At 40.5% G+C, this 17,413-nt stretch overlaps 1 protein-coding gene across 1 annotated transcript in view; it reads left to right on the top strand.

The window, feature by feature from the left end:
• The window catches only part of KLF8 (KLF transcription factor 8), a 265,628-nt gene extending 248,464 nt beyond the window's left edge, over positions 1 to 17,164 (top strand). Inside the window, exon 6 of the mRNA XM_056130027.1 lies at positions 17,152 to 17,164. The gene's annotated coding sequence lies outside the window, so the exon portion shown is untranslated. The remainder of the gene's footprint in view (positions 1 to 17,151) is intronic.
• The last annotated feature ends 249 nt before the right edge of the window (positions 17,165 to 17,413 follow it).

Raw genomic sequence — 17,413 nt, 5'->3', positions numbered from 1 at the left:
GTTTTTGAAGGACTGTCCATATGTACCATAGTTTCTTATCCAGTCACCTGTTCCTGGGTGCTTGGGTTATTTCCAGATTTTGGCTATTATGAACAGTGCTGCACTGAACATAGGAGTGCAGATGTCTTGCATATGATAACTAAGTTTTCAAAAACGCAAAAAGTAGAGTTTTTATGATATCAATATATTACTCAACAAAGACTTTCCTATAGAGATAAAGTGTGTTCAAACTATTAAAAAACAATTAGGTTTTACCTGGTTAAGCTATTCTCAGAAAAGAAATTATAAATTCTTGAGTAAATAGAAGTTCAGATAATTCAATTCTAGACCTACCTTACAAAACTACTGAGAGCAGTTTTTGGAGTGAAGACAAAGGATAATAGCTGCATAAGACATATGATTGTAAATGGATTTTATTCCCTTTCTTCTACTTTATTGTCAAATATATAATGCAACAGATTTTTTATATATTGGTTTTTCAGCCTGCTCCACTATACTGTATTGGTTTATTAGTGAACTAATAGAAAATTAAACGTTGTTATGTCCTTTGACATGTCATATACAAACAGTGATAGTTCTACTTTTCCAATTAGAATCTCATTTATTTCAATTTCCTGAGAAACAAAAAATAAAATAAACAATATTCAGTAAAATAAGCCCTTATATTCTAACTCAGACATATTTCACCTTTTCAGAAAAAAATTCAGTGTTCCCCCAGAAATCTACCATGTTTAAGTGAATAGGAAGCCCAAATAATTAAACATAAGGTTCCTGGATCATACCAGCAGCCCTAGGGGATGGTTTTGTTCACTTTCGTAAACTGCTCTAACAGAACCGAGATTATGTTACCTATGGGGGCTTAAGTGGCAGAGAAGGGCTATGTGACCTATGGTTAAAGTATGTTGATACTTCAGTGCTGGGTATAAAATAAAAATATTTACACATTTGTAAGCTAATATTCTACAATAAAATAAAAGCATTGACAAAATTAGGAATGATATGAAATTACTGTAGCTTAATTTATTATTATTATTGGTTAACAGTAGTTTGTGAGTGTACATATTTGTTTCAGGGTACAGAGTATAACATTCACACCACAAATGTGTCAAAATTTCTCTAGAATTTTATGACACCAGATAGGAGATGAGAGAGAAGACTCGTTCTTTAGGATTACTAGTTTCTTGCATTTTCTGTTAAAAATTTAATTGGAAATGTGGTGTGGTATAATTGCAGCAGTTTTTTGAGTATTATGCAAAATGAGAGGAAATCAGAACAGATATGAATTAAAAAAGTTCATTGAAAAAAATACACTTATCAAGAGTTAATTACAGTTGAAATGTCAAAGGGAGAGTAAATATTAAATGATCTTGGTCATCAGTGGTATATAAAGGAACATAATATCTAATGAGGACAAATTCTTGACCTTTAAATGAAAAACTGATATTATCAAGCAAGCAGCAGGTAGCGCGTTTGCCTTACATGTGGCCGACTGGGAATTGCCTTGCACGAGTTTGATTCCTCCACCCCTCTCAGAGAGCCCGGCAAGCTACCTAGAGTATCTCACCCTCATGGCAAAGTCTGGCAAGCTCCCCGTGACGTATTTGATATGCCAAACACAGTAACAACAAGTCTCACAATGTTACTGGGCCCACTCGAGCAAATCAATGAACAACAAGAGGACAGTGACAGTGACAGTGATCAAGCAAGCAGTAGAGTTGTCAAGGAGGGTGGACCAAGGTGAAACAGGTACAGTAGTGGAGGGTCTTGTGCACTTTGGTTGCAGTGAAGGTACAGTAAATTTGTTCAACAAAATCATTCTGTTAAAACTATGGTAATCATTTTACCTAAAGAAAACTTTTGAAAAATTTTAGAAAGAATTAATCTAGATGAGTAAAGGCCTTGCTTAACTCTTTTGTTTGCTATAGTATATTTTTATTTTTAAAATATTTTTATTAAAAGCCATGATGTACAAAGTTACTGTTATGTTTTAGGCATACAATAATTAAACATCAATCTACACCATTGTCAACTTAGCTTCACCAGTGGTCCCAGATTCCCACTTCATACCAACCCCACTCCACTGCCCCATCAATTTGATAGGCAAATTACAAAATTTCAGTGGTTGTCACTTAGATTTCATGTTTTCACATCTGTTGAGTCTGTGTTTTGTCTTTACTCCTCTAACTGGTATAACTGAAGCCCTGATGTTTATTAATCCATTAATTCTTGTTCTCTTCTTTCCCCCACCTCTTGATTTCTTTTCTTCTCTGCCTATCACTTCTCTAAACATTAGGGTCAAGGATTCTCTAAGCATCAACCTTTTAAACATCAACATTTCCCCATCCAATATTCTATATTCCACAGATAAGTGAGATCATCGTGTGTTTGTCTTTCTTCTTTTAGCTAATTTAAGTACCATCCAGTTCCAATCATATAGCAGCAAATTGAATGATTTCATCATTGGTTGCAGCTGCAGAATATTCCATTGTGTATATATAATACATCTTCATAATCCATTCATCTATCATTGGACACCAAGGTTTAGTTCATATCTTAGCTACTGTGCTGAGTGCAATAGTGAATAATGGTGTGCATATGTCCTTTTGAGAAAGTATTTTTATGTCCTGGGGATAGATGCTCAAAAGTGGAATTTCTGGGTCATATGCAGTTCAATCCTAAATTTGCTGAGAACTCTCCATACTGTTTTAGGAGGGGTTGTACCAGACAACATTCCACCAGCAGTCGATAAGAGTTCCTTTTTCAAAACATCCTCAACAGCACAGATTGCTCCTACTATTTTTGATATGTGCCATTCTCAGTAGAATAAGATGGTAACTCATTGTCATCTTGATTTGGATTTCTCTGATGATAAGTGATGCTGAGCATTTTTCATGTGTCTACTAGCAATCCAACTGTATTCCTCTGAGAAGTGTCTATTTCCTCTCCCCATTTCTGATAGAATATTCAAATTTTTGGTTGATCTTTGTGAGTATATCCTCAATATCAAACCTTTATCTGATGAGTTGAATGTAAATATTTCCCCCATTCAGGTAGCTATTAGTTTTAGCTCATGTTTCTTTTGCTATGCACAAGCCCTTTAACTTTATGTGTTCCCATTGTTTATTTTTCACTGTGTTGCCTTTGCCAGTGCTATCAGATCATTAAAGGCACATTTGAGGTCCAAATTTTGGAGGGTTCTGCCTATATTTTCATATATATATATATATAATTTTTATTAGCGAAACACCATGTAACACCAGTTGTAGACTTACAAACTTTCGTGCTTAGGTTTCAGCTATACAATAATCGAGTACCCATTCCTCCACCAGTGTCCATTCTCCACCACCAATGATCCCAAGTAGCCCTCCCACCCACTACCCCATTTCCCCCACCCCACCCCACCTCTGTGGCAGGACATTCCCTTTTGCTCACTCTCTCCTTTAGGGTGTTGTAGTTTGCAATACAGTTACTGAGTGGCCATCATGTTCACTTTACAATCTACTTACAGCATCACGCATCCAGAGCGAGTCCTCCAAACATCCATTATTTGGTGTTCCCTTCTCTATCTGAGCTGCCATTTCCCCAGCATGTGCTGCGGCATCCAAGCCATGAAGCAGAGCTCCTGGTACTTATCTAAACTATTCCTGAGTGTTCGACTCCCATTCTGTTACTTTATATACCCCAAATGAGTGCAGTTTTTCTATGTCTGTCCCTCTCTGGCTCATATCATTTAGCATGATATTTTCCATGTATAATCATTTATATGTAAATATCGTGACTTCATCTTTTCTAACAGCTGCATAGTATTCCATTGTGGAGATTTCCCAAAATTTCTTTAATCAGTCATCTGATCTCGGGCACTTGGTTTTTTCCCAAATTTTAGCTATTGTGAACAGTGCAGCAATGAAAATAGAAGTGCAGTTGTCATTTCAACTATACTTTTTTTTCTTGGATATATATGACTGGATCAAATGGGAGCTCAGTTTCTAATTTTTTGAGAATCGTCCATACTTTTTTCCAAAAGGGCTGAACCATTCGGAATTCAAATCAGCCATGAAGGAGCATCCCTTTCTCGCCACATCTGCGACAACACTGGTTACTTTTGTTTTTTTGGATGTGAGTCAGTCTCTGTGGTGTGAAATGATATCTCATTGTTGTTTTGATCTGCATCTCCCTGATGATTGGTGATGTAGAGCATTTTCTCATGTTCCTTTTTGCCATTGAGATTTTTTCTTTGAGAAAGTTTCTGTTCATTTTGTCACCCCATTTTTTGATGGTATTGGATGTTTTCTTCTTATGGAGTTAAACCAGTGCTTTGTATATCCTTGGTATTAACCCCTTGTCAGATGGGAATTGGGTGAATATCTTTTCCCATTGTGTAGACTGTCTTTGTATTTTGGTCACTGTATCTTTTAAGGTGCAGAAGCTTCTTAGGTTATGATAGTACCCCTTGTCTATCTCTGTTTTCACTTGCTTGGCCAGTGGCATGACATCTTTGAAGATACCATTAGCTTCAATGTCGTGGACAGTTTTGCCAACCTTTTCTTCAATGTACCTTATGGATTCCATTCTGATGTTGAGGTCCTTAATGCATTTTGATCTTAATTTTGTACATGGTGTTAGGTAGAGATCTGAGCCCATTTATTTGCATGTAGCCATCCAGTTTTGCAAGCACAATTTGTTAAACAGGCTTTCCTTACTCCGATTCACATTTCTTGCTCCCTTATCAAAGATGGGATAATCAAATATTTGGGAGGAGTGTCACTATATTCAACCCTGTTCCATTGTCTGTCTGACTTTGTTCCAGTACTATGCTATTTTAATTATCACTGCTTTGTAGTAGAGTTTGAGGTTGGGGAGGTAGATTCCTCCCATACTCTTTTTCCCAAGAATTGCTTTAGATAGTCATGGAGGCGTATTGTTCCATATGAATTTCAGGAGTGTTTGCTATATTTCTTTGAAGAATGTCATGGGTATCATTATAGGAACTGCATTGAATTTGTACAATGCTTTGGGGAGTATTGCCATTTTGACAATGTTATTTCTCCCGATCCACGAGAAGGGAAGTCTTTCCATTTTCTCCGGTTCTCTTTTATTTCCTGAAGTAGCATTTTCTTTGTACATATATTTTGCATCCTTTCTTAAGCTGACTCCTAGGTACTTGATTTTCTGGGACGCAATTGTTTTTGTTTTTGTTTTTGTTTTCCCTATTATTTATTCTTTTTTTAAATTTTTATTAGTGAAACACCATGAGGTACAGTTGTACACTTACAAATTTTTGTGCTTGGGTTTCGGTTATACAGTGATCGAGTACCCATCCCTCCAACAGTGCCCATTCTCCACCACCACTGATCCCAGTATCCCTTCAATCCCCCATCTCCCCATCCTACCCTGCCTCTGTGGCAGGGCACTCCTTTTGTTCTCTCTCTCCTTTTGGGTGCTGTGGTTTGCAAAAGAGGAATTGACTGGCAATCATGTTCGGTCTATAGTCTACTTTCAGCATGCATCTCCCATCCTGGGCGGATATTCCCAACACACTTTATTTGGTGCTCCCATCTCTATCTGAGCTGCCTTTACCCCTGGCATGTGTGGCTGGCCTCCAAACCATGGAGTATACCTCCTAGAACTTATCTCACGTATTCTTGGGTGTTAGTCTTCTATTATGTTACTTTATGTTCCCCAGATGAATGCAATCTTTCTATGTCTGTCCCTCTCTTTCTGACTCACTTTATTTAGCATGATACTTTCTATGTAGTACCACTTGTAGCACTGTCTGTAGCACTGTCCTCCCATTGTTCATCAATTTGCTCGAGCGGGCCCAGTAACGTCTCCATCATGAGACTTGTTGCTACTGTTTTTGGCATATCGAATACGTCACAGGTAACTTGCCAGGCTTTGCTGTGCGGGAGCAAAACTGTCGGTAGCTTGCCAGGCTCTACAAGAGGGGCAGAGGAATCGAACTCGGGTCGGCTGCATGGGCCACATGCAAGGAAAACATCCTACCTGCCGTGCTATCGCTCCAGCCCGGTACCACTTGTATGTAAATTTAATGACTTCATCCTTTCTAACAGCTACATAGTTCTCCATTGTGTAGATGTACGAAAGATTCTTTAACCAGTCATCTGTACTCGGGCACTCAGGTTTTTTCCAGATTCTAGATATTGTAAACAGTGCTGCAATGAACAAATAAGTACAGATGTCACTTCGGCTATACTTTTTTGCCTCTCTGAGATATATTCCCAGGAGTGGTATTTCTGTGTCAAATGAGAGCTCAATTTCTAATTTTTTGAGAATTGTCCATACTGTTTTCCGAAAGGGCTGAATCAGTCAGCATTCCCACCAGCAGTGAAGAAGGGTCCCTTTCTTGCGGCATCCGCAGTTACTTTTCTTCTTTTGAATGTGGGCCAGTCACTGTGGTGTGAAATAATATCTCATTATTGTTTTGATCTGAATCTCCTATATGATTAGTGATGTAGAGCATTTTTCTCATGTGCCTTTCAGCTATTCGGATTTCTTCTCTGAGAAAGTTTCTGTTCATTACTTCGCCCCATTTTTTGATGGGGTTGGATGTTTTCTTCTTGTGGAGTTCAACCAGTACTTTGTATATCCTTGATATCAACCCCTTTTCCAATGTGCCTTCAGCGAATATGCTTTCCCATTGTGTAGACTGTCTTTGTATTTTGGTCACTGTATCTTTTGAGGTGCAGAAGCTTCTTAGTTTAAGTTAGTCCCATTTGTCTATCTCTGTTTTAACTTGCTTGGCCAGTGGCATGACATCTTTGAAGATACCATTAGCGTTAATGTCATGGACGGTTTTGCCAACTTTTTCTTCAATGTACCTTATGGATTCCATTCTGATGTTGAGGTTTTTATTCCACTTTGATCTTACTTTTGTATGATCACTTACATATGTTTGGGGGGAGATGTCAGTATATTCAACCCTGTTCCATTGGTCTGCGGCTCTGCATTTATTCCAGTACCATGCTGTTTTAATTATCACTGCTTTGTAGTAGAGTTTGAGGTTGGGGAGGTAGATTCCTCCCATTTTCTTATTCCCAAGAATTGCTTTAACTATTCGTGTGGGCTTATTGTTCCATATAAATTTCAGGAGTGTTTGCTCCATTTCTTTGAAGAATGTCATGGGTATCTAATAGAGATCACATTGAATTTGTACAGTGCTTTGGGAAGTATTGCCTTTTTGACAATGTTAATTCTCCTGGTCCATGAGCAGGGGATATTTTTCCATTTTCTCATGTCCTCTTTTATTTCCTGAAGTAGTGTTTTGTAGTTTTCTTTGTACAGGTCCTTTAGTTCCTAAGTTAAGCTGTTTCCTAGGTAGTTGATTTTCTGGGGCACAATTGTGAATGAGATTGTTTTCTTCATGTCACTTTCTTCTCTCTTACTGTTTACCTATAGGAAAGCCATGGACTTTTGGGTATTGATTTTATAGCCTGCAACTTTACTATACAAGTCTGTTGTTTCTAGGAGTTTCTTGGTAGAGTTTTTGCGGTTCTCTAAATATAGTATCATATCATCTGCGAATAGTGTGAGCTTGATTTCTTTCTTTCCTACCTAGATACCCTTAATATCTTTTTCTTGCCTAATCGCTATTGCAAGTACTTCCAGTACTTTATTGAACGGTAGTGGAGAGAGTGGGCATCCTTGTCTCATCCCTGATCTTAGGGGGAAGGCTCTCAGTTTTTCCCCATAGAGGATGATGCTTGCTGTAGGCTTGTGGTAGATGACTTTAACTACATTGAGGAAAGTCCCCTGTATCCCCATTTTGGCGAGGATTTTCATCATAAAGGGGTGCTGGATCTTGTCAAATGCTTTCTCTGCATCTATTGATGTGATCATATGGTGTTTATCTTTTCTTTTGTTGATATGATTGATTATGTTGATTGATTTCCGGATGTTAAACCACCCTTCCATCCCTGGCATGAATCCCACTTGGTCATGGTGTATGATCATTTTGATGAGTTGTTGAATATTATTTGCTAGTATTTTGTTGAGAAACTTTATATCCATGTTCACAGGGGATATTGGCCTGTAGTTTTCTTTTCTTGTGGTGTCTTTGTTTCCTTTTGGTATTAGAGAGACATGGGCTTCACAGAAACTGTTTCTGAGAGTTTCTCTTTTTTCAATTTCCTGGAATAGCTTGAGAAGAACTGTCAATAGGTCCTCTTTAAATGCTTGGAAAAATTCGCTAGTGAATCCATCTGGACCTGGGATTTTGTTTTGGGGGACACTTTTGATACTGTTTCTAATACCCTAATGTTAATAGGTCTATTCAGGTACTCTAGATGTACTTGATTCAACCTTGGGAGATAATAGGAATCCAGAAATTTATCCATTTCTTCTAGGTTCTCTTGTTTCGTGGCACACAGACTTTCAAAGTAGTCTCTGATGATCTTTTGGATTTCTTTGGTTTCTGTTGTGATATCCCCCTTCTCATTTCTGATTCAGTTTATTAGGGTTCTCTCTCTCTTTCTTTGTGACTGCTGGTAGTGTTTTATCTATCTTATTTATTTTCTTGATGAACCAGCTCTTGGTTTCATTGATCTTTTTGATTGTTTCTTTGGTTTCTATGTCGTTGATTTCTGCTATAAATTTTGTGATCCCTTTCCTCTGCCTGATTAGGGCTCCTTTTTTGATCCTTTTCTAAGATCTTCAGCTGTGAAGTCAAGTTGTTTATATGGGCCCTTTCTTCCGTCCTGAGAAATGCTTGCAGAACTATAAATTTTTCCTTTAACACGACTTTAGTTGCATCCCATAGGTTCTGATAGCTCGTGTCTTCATTCTCATTTGTTTCCTGGTTCTCTTGATTTTATCCTTGGCATCCTTCCTGACTCACTTGTTGTTCAGCATTGAGTTGTTTAATTTCCAGGTTTTTTTTATTTGGTTTTCTGTGTCTGTGTGTGATTCACTTCTATTCTCAGTGCATTATGATGTGATTAGATTATTCTTGGTGAAGCATTCATTTCAGAGACTTTTTTCACTTTATCCCACCATTGCCTTCGGCCTTGGAGGGTTTCCTCTGATAGGTCTGCTGTGAATATAAAGGGTGCTCCTTTGTATGTGATTTCCTTCTTTGACCTTGCTGCTTGCAGTTTTGTGTCTCTATTGGCAACATCGATCATTCTAACTATGGTATGTCTTGGAGTGTTTTTGTTAGGGTCTCTTTTATCTGGCACCCTTCGGGCTCCTTGAATCTGAATGGCTGCAATGTCCACCTCTGGGAATTTTTCAGCTATCGTTTGTGTAACCATGGTGTTTTCATTGGGATTGTTTCCCTGAGCTTCTAGTGTTCCAATGATTCTAGTGTTGTTCCTGAGCTTCTAGTGTTCCAATGATTCTAGTGTTGTTCCTCTTGGAATCAACTCCTAGGACTCTGATTCTCTCTAGAGCTATTTTGAGGTTCCTTGCCATTGTTTGTTGTTGCCTGTTGCCTTGGTGCAGCTGATCTTCCAGCTCACTGATTCTGTCTTCAGCTGTGGTCATTCTACTGTTGAGGGCACAGACTGTTTTTTATTTCATCTACGGAATCTTTAATTCATTACAATTCTGTGCATAGCTTTACAATTTCTGCTCTCATTTCTTTGTGGGTTTTCTCGATTGTCCGATGCCTTGTCTCTTTCATGTCCTCCTGAAATTTACTGGATATCTGTCTGACTGCACGAAGAAAGCCAACTCCCAGTTTCGAATACTGGCACATAAACTGACCTGGGTGAGAAAGAGGACCAGCACAGCGTTGGGAACGAAGAGGAAGAGGCAGAGGCTCAGTGCTGCTTTTGTCCCAGGGTCCGAGAGGACACCTGGGGCGCTTGCATGGAGAAAGCCAAGTCCCGGGTTTGAATACTGGCAGATAAACTGACCTGGTTGGGGAAGAGGACCAGCACAGTGTTTACTATGAAAAGGAAGAGGCAAAGGCTCAGGCTGCTATTGTCCCAGTGTCCGAGAGGACGCTTGGGGCGCTTGCACGGAGAAAGCCAAGTCCTGGGTTCGAGTACTGGCAGATAAACTGACCTGGGTGGGTAAAAGGACCAGAACAGCATTGGAGACAAAGAGAAAGAGTCGGAGGCTCAGGGCTGCTTTTGTCCCAGGGTCCGACAGGACGCCTGGAGTGCTTGCACATAGAAAGCCAAGTCTCCGGTTCAAACACTGGCAAATAAACTGACCTGGGTGGGGAAAAGGACCATCACAGCATTGGGGTGAAGAGGAAGGGGCAGAGACTCAGGGCTGCTTTTGGTCCCAGGGTCCGACAGGACGCCTAGGGTGCTTTTATGGAGAAAGCCAAGTCTTGGGTTTGAATACTGGCAGATAAACGGACCTGGGTGGGCAGGAGGACTAGCACAGCCTTGGGGACGAAGAGGAAGAGGCAGAGGGTCACACCTGCTTTTGTCCCAGGGTCCGAGAGGACGCCTGGGGCACTTGCACAGAGAAGGCCAAGTCCCGGATTCGAATACTGGCAGATAAAATGACCTGGGTGAGGAAGAGGACCAGCACAGCATTAGGGATGAAGAGGAAGAGGAAGAGGCTCAGGGCTGCTTTTGTCCCAGGGTCTGACAGGATGCCTGGGGCGCTTTCACGGAGAAAGTCACGTCCTGGGTTCGAATACTGGCAGATAAACTGACCTTGTTGGGGAAGAAGACCGGCACAGCGTTGGGGACGAAGAGGAAGAGGCAGACGCTCAGGGCTGCTTTTGTCCCAGGGTCCGAGAGAACGCCTGGGTGCTTGCACGGAGAAAGCCAAGTCCCGGGTTTGTATACTGCAGATAAACTGACTTGGATAGGGAAGAGAACCAGCACAGCATTGGGGACGATGAAGAAGAGGCAGATGCTCAGGGCTTCTTTTGTCCCAGGGTCCGAGAGGATGCCTGGGATGCATGCATGAAGGAAGCCAAGTCCCGGGTTCAAATACTGGCAGATAAAGTTACCACTGGGTGGGGAAGTAGACCGGCACAGCGTTGGGGACGAATCGCTCTGGGACACAGTTTTTAATGGCATTGTTTTTTTCATGTCACTTTTTTCTCTCTCATTATTTGCATATAGGAAACCATGGACTTTTCGGTATTGATTTTATATTTGCAACTTTACTATACAAGTCTATTGTTTCTAGGAGTTTCTTTGTAGAGTTTTGAGGTTACTCTAAGTATAGTATTTCATCTGCTAATAGTGAGAGCTTGATTTCTTCCTTTCCTACCTGAATGCCCTTAATATTTTTTTCTTGACTCAGAGCTATTGCAAGTACTTCTGGAACTATAGTGATAAGCAGTGGAGAGAGTGGACATCCTTCTCTCGTTTCTGATCTTAGAGGGAAGGCTTTCGTTTTTCCTCATTGAGGATGATGCTTGCCATATGCTTGTGGTAGTTGGCTTTAACTATATTGAGGAAAGTCCCTTCTATCCCCATTTTGGCGAGGGTTTTCATCATAAATGGAATTCTCTTTGCTAGTATTTTGTTGAGAATCTTCGCATTTGTGTTCATCAGGGATATCGGCCTGTAGTTTTCTTTTCTTGTGGTGTCTTTGTTTCCTTTTGGTATTAAAGATAATGAGATTCATAGAAACTGTTTGTGAGAGTTTCTGTTTCTTCAATTTCCTGGCAGTAGGTCCTCTTTAACTGTTTGGGAAAATTCACTAGTGAATCCATCTGAACCTGGGCTTTTGTTTTTCAGAAGACTTTACAGCTTCAATTTCCTTGATAGTAATAGGACTATTCTCGTCTTCTAGATCTTCTTGATTTAGTCTAGGGAGATTATAGGAATCCAGGATTTTATCCATTTCTTCTAGGTTCTCTTGTTTCATGGCATACAGACTTTCAAAGTAGTCTCTGATGATCTTTTGGATTTCTTTGGTTTCGGTTGTGATATCCCTCTTCTCATTTCTGATTTGGTTTATTAGGGTTCTCTCTCTCTCTATTTTGTGAATCTTGCTAGTGCTTTATCTATCTATCTATCTATCTATCTATTTTCTGGAAGAACGAGCTCTTGGTTTCATTGATCTTTTGGATTGTTTTTTGGGTTTCCATGGCGTTGATTTCTGCTCTAAGTTTTATAATATTTTTCCTTCTACCTGGTTTGGGCTCCTTTTTGGTTCTTTTCTAAGATCTTGAGCTGTAGAGTCAAGTTGTTTATGTGGGCCCTTTCTTCCTTCCTGAGAAATGCTTGCAGAGTTATAATTTTTCCCCTTAAGACAGCTTTAGCTGCATCCCACAGGTTCTGGTAGATTGTGTCTTTATTATTATTTGTTTCCAAGTATCTTTTGATTTCTTTCTGGATTTCTTTCCTGACGTACTTATTGTTCAACATTGTGTTGTTTAATTTACAGGTGTTTGATTTGTACAGGCGTCTGTACATGATTAACTTCTGTCTTCTGCACATTGTGTTCTGAGAAGATATTTAATACAATGTCTATCTTCTCGATTCTGTTGATGTATGCTTTGTGGCCCAGCACATGGTCTATTCTGGAAAATGTTCCATGTGCACTGGAAAAGAATTTGTATTCTTTTTAGGGGGATATAAAGTCCTGTATAAATCTATTAGCACTCTCTCTTCTATTTCATCCTTCAGTGCCATTATTGCCTTGCTGATTTTTAAGTTTCTTTATCTATCCAGAGGTGATAAGGCAGTGTTGAAGTCTCCAAATACTATTGTGTTGCTTGCAATGTCCTTTTTTAAAAAATTTTAAAAAACTATTTTCTTTCTTTTGGGGTCATACCTGGAGATGCACAGGGGTTACTCATGGCTCTACACTCAGGAATTACTCCTGGTGGTGCTCAGGGGACTATATGGATGCTGGGAATCGAACTCGGGTCGGCTGCATGCAAGACAAACGCCCTACGCGCCGTGCTATTGCTCCAGCCTCGCAATGACCTTCTTAAGGTCTGTTAGCAGTTGTTTTTGGTATTTGTCTGGTCCCTCATTTGGTGCATATACATTTAGGAGTGTGATTTCTTCCTGCTGTACATATCCATTGATTAATAAAAAATGCCCTTCACTGTCTCTTCTAATCTTTTTTTAACCTGAAGTCTATGTTGTCTGAAACTAGAAAGGTCACTCCAGCTTTTTTTTATCCCAGCTTTTTTTTTTACCCCAGCTTTTTTGAGGGGAATGTTTGCTTGCAGTATTGCTTTCCATCCTTTGACTTTGAGGCTGTGTTTGTTCTGACTGTTCAGATGTGTTTCTTTTAGGCAGAAGAATGTTGGGTTCTGTCTCTGAATCCATTTTGCCACTCTGTGTCTCTTAATTGGTGAATTAGACCATTGACATTGAGAGGGATTATTGTTATGGGATTTTGTGTCATCTTTCTGAGAGTGTTTGTTGTGCTTGTGGGGTTTGTCTTGTCTTACAGTAGCCCCTTTAGCCCTTCTTTTTTTTAAAATGTAGGAGTACTGCTATTTATTCAGCCACTGATTAGCTGATTGAATTGGGCATGAACTCCACCTTACATTTTTTTCATAGTTTTATTTATTTTTCGTCTTATATTTATTTATAGAATCATTGTGGGAAAAGTTACTAAGCTTTCAGGTTTAAGTCTCAGTCATACAATGATCAAACACCTCTCCCTTCACCAGTACTCATTTTTCCCCACCAAGAACCCCAATATACCCCCCTCCCACCCCTCCCAATGCCTGTGAGGCAGATGATTTCCACTTAACTCTTCTCTAGATTGATTACACTCATCATTTCGACAAAAGATGCACTATTATTGTTTAGAATTCCACCCCCCCCAACAATCAGAATCGCTGAAAAGGCATTGTGAAATACTTTGTTTTCCATAGCTGGTCATGAGAATCATATAATGTTGCACGGCTCCTATTGCAGCCACGCAATTTTGGATTTCTGCAAAGAGCCAGATAATCACAAGATTGGTTTCTGTGCATCTGGTGTTATGGCTGTTCCGGAGAGCCGCTCATGGGGGGCAACTCAGGACCTTGGTAGGGCATGAAGGGCGAGCTGGTACCGCCCCACTTCCCATGAGACTGCAGTTGCCCCGTCACTGCCTGCTCATACCTGGATTTCCAATAAGCTCTGAGGCGGTGGCCACTTTGCTGCCAGGGGAGAATACGGTGGAAGGGAGCAACACCCTTTCCCTCCCAGGGAGGCATGGTGCCGTAGTTTAATGAATGGTCCATTCACTTTTTTTGCCGCAAGCTGCCGTGCTCTGGATTAAGTCCTTTTGCCTCTGGAGCCATGGCCGTGTATGCTGTGCAGATGCATTTCTGCCAAAAGCCGCTGAGTTTCGAGATTTGTTTCTGAGTCTCTGGGATCATGGCCATTAATTAGCTTGATCAGGAGCCAGAGAGGTCGTTTGTAGTCGGTGACTCAAGTTCTTGCTGGGATGGGGAGGAAAGGGCCGGTCCCACCTCCATCTGGTGAGACCCTGCGTGTCTTGTCACTGCAGGCCCAAACTTGACTGTTCAGTGGCCTCTGGAGAATGACAGTCACTGGTCCACCAAGGGGAACAGGCCAAGCAAGGCACAAAACCTATTCCCACCTGGAGTGGCCCAGCGCCAGTAACCTACTGCAGGAACAGGACCCATTTCTGCCAAAAGCCACTGGGTTCCAAGATTTGTTTCTGAGTCTCTGGGATCATGGCCGTTAAGCAGTTTGATCAGGAACCAGAGAGGCCATGCCTCCAAATATATAGCTGAGCCGGAGGTGGTTTGTGTGTGTGTGTCTCCCACATACCTAACTTTTGACCATTTACTTTTTTGGTAAACTTTGCCCCAAGTTTTTGGGGTCTGGCCAAAGGAACAACAGCAATTTGGGTGTATCTGAAAGCCTGATGGTGCCATCAGGTTGCTGATGCACTCGCCTCACAGGTACAGACTGACCTGCTGGTGGCACCATACTTCCCTTTAGCCCTTCTCTTAGGTTTGGTTTTGAGTCTATGAAGTTCCTGAGCTATTGTTTATCCACAAAATATTGTACCGTTCCTTCACGTTTGAGTGAGAGTTTAGCCGGATAGAGTATTCTTGGTGAAGCGTTCATTTCAGTGAGTTTCTTCACCATATCCCACCACTGTCTTCGGGCTTTAAGGGTTTCCTCTGATAGGTCTGCTGTGAATCTAAGGGGTGCTCATTTGTATGTGATTTCCTTCTTTGACCTCACTGCTTGCGGTATTGTGTCACTATCTATGGCATCGATCATTCTAACTATGATATGTTTTGGAGTGTTTTGAGTGTTTTGAGTGTCTTGAGCGGCCCACTTCTGCAGAGGCCAAGCCCCCTACGGGTACCTGAGAGAGGGAGAAAACCGGCCATGGCATTGGGGACGAATGGGAAGATGCTCGGGAAGGTTGGGTGGCCAAGGGTCCAAGAGGACCCTGGGGCTTGTGCGTGAGGAAGGTGGCATACCGGGGTCGATTTGGGAAGGTTCTTAATGACTATTTCAATTTCTTTACTTATCGTTGGCTTGTTTTAGCTTTCTGCTTCCTTTTCATACAACTTTGGGAAATCACATGATTCTAAGAATCTATCCATTCCTTCTTGGCGCCAGGTTAAGAGCATAAATTTTTTTTTAGTAATGTCATACTATATTTGAAATTTCTGAAGGATTTATTTTCATTTCACGCCTTTCATCCTATTTCATTTACTAACAATTTTTTTCTCGTCTTGTGGCTCATTAAAGTTTTAGGGCTGGAGCGATAGCACAGCAGTAGGGCGTTCGCCTTACAAGCGGCCAACATGGCCGACCCGAGTTCGATTCCTCCGCCCCTCTCGGAGAGCCCGGCAAGCTACCGAGAGTATTCGATATGCCAAACACAGTAACAACAAAGTCTCCAATGGAGACGTTACTGGGCCCGCTCGAGCAAATCGACGATCAACGGGAGGGCCTTTACCTTTACCTTTATCTTGCTTATTCTTTCAAATAACTACTGATACCATGAATTCTTTACATTGCTTTCTTGATTTCTGTATTGTTAATTTCTGCCCTGGTTTTTACCGTTTTCCTTATTCTACTGTTGCTTCTCAAGAGTTTTGGTGTGTGTGTTTACATTATTGATTTGGGCATTTTCTTCCTTCTTAATGTAAGTCTACACTGCTTCAAATTTCCCCCTTAATTCAGCTTTTGCCACGTCCCATAGATTCTAATAACTGTGTAGTCATTCTCACTAATGTCAAGAAATATTTTTTATTTCTTAACCGCATGGCAGAGCCTGGCAAGCTACCTGTAGCATATTCGTTATGCCAAAAAAAGTAACAATAACGGACCTCATTCCCCTGACCCTTAAAGAGTCTCCAATACGGCAGCCTTCGGGAAGGATGAGTAAGGAGAGGCTGCTAAAATCTCAGGACTGGGATGAATGGAGACATTATTGGCGCCCACTCGAGCAAATCGATGAACAGCTGGTTGACAGTGATACAGTGATACAGTGATTTCTTCCTTGATTTATCTTTGATCCTAGTTTTGGGTAGTAGTGTTCTTTGTCAGGTACAAAGTTTTGGAAATTTTCTTCATCTTCTCTCTGTAGTTAATTTCTGCTTTCATGGCATTGTGATGTCAGAAGGTAGTTTGTACACTTTCTGTGTTTGTAAATTCATGCATGTTTAATTTATGCTCTAATATATGACCTATCCTGGAGAACGTTCCAAGTACACCAGAAAAGACAGTGTATTCTTGTTTGGGGAGATGCAGAGCTCTGTATATAACTAACAACCCCAGTAATATTAGCACCTCATTTAGGCCTCTTATCTCTCTCCTGGTATTCCACCTCTCTTATCGGTCCAGCAGTGAAAGAGGTCTGTCGAATTCTTTATCTTCTAGTGTTTCTATAGGTTTGTGAGTAGAATCTTTATGAAATTTGTGGTGCCTTCATTTATAAGGTGGTTCATGATTATTGAAGACAGTATATCTTATCTATTGCTCCTTTGACCAATAAGTAGTGTCCATCACTGTCTCTAATTACATTATTTATATGGAGTACAATTTGGTGTGATATAAGTATAGTTTTCCTAGCTTTTTATTTTGCCTTTGATTGGCTAGTATGTTTGTTTCCATCCTTCCACTCTAAATCTGTATTTATCCTTTGAGTTACATGTGTTTCATGTAAGCAGCAATTGGATGGATTTTCTTTCCTGCTCCATACAAGCTCCTTTCATTAGGGGAAGTTATTCCATTGACTGTGAGAGAGATTATTGACATAAAGTGCTGTATTGCCATCTGTATGTGTATGTGTGTAATCATGTTGTTTTTGCAAGTGTCTTGTTTGTTTGTTTTTTAAGGCAGCGCTTAGTAATTCTTTCAGGATTCATTAAATTGTTACAAATGTTTCCTGTTCTTGTTTGGCTGGAATTGTTCTTGTCCCTTTCTCAAGTTTAAATGATACCTTTGCAGTGTAGTGAACTCTAGGCTAAAGTATTTTTTTTCTTTCAGTGCTTTGAATGTATCATCCCATTCTTTCCTGGCTT

This window comes from Sorex fumeus, unplaced genomic scaffold, assembly GCF_029834395.1.
Source record: "Sorex fumeus unplaced genomic scaffold, SorFum_2.1 ptg000073l, whole genome shotgun sequence".
Taxonomy (NCBI): domain Eukaryota; kingdom Metazoa; phylum Chordata; class Mammalia; order Eulipotyphla; family Soricidae; genus Sorex; species Sorex fumeus.
Note: the sequence above shows the minus strand (reverse complement) of the source record. Positions and strands in the feature narration are given on the sequence as shown.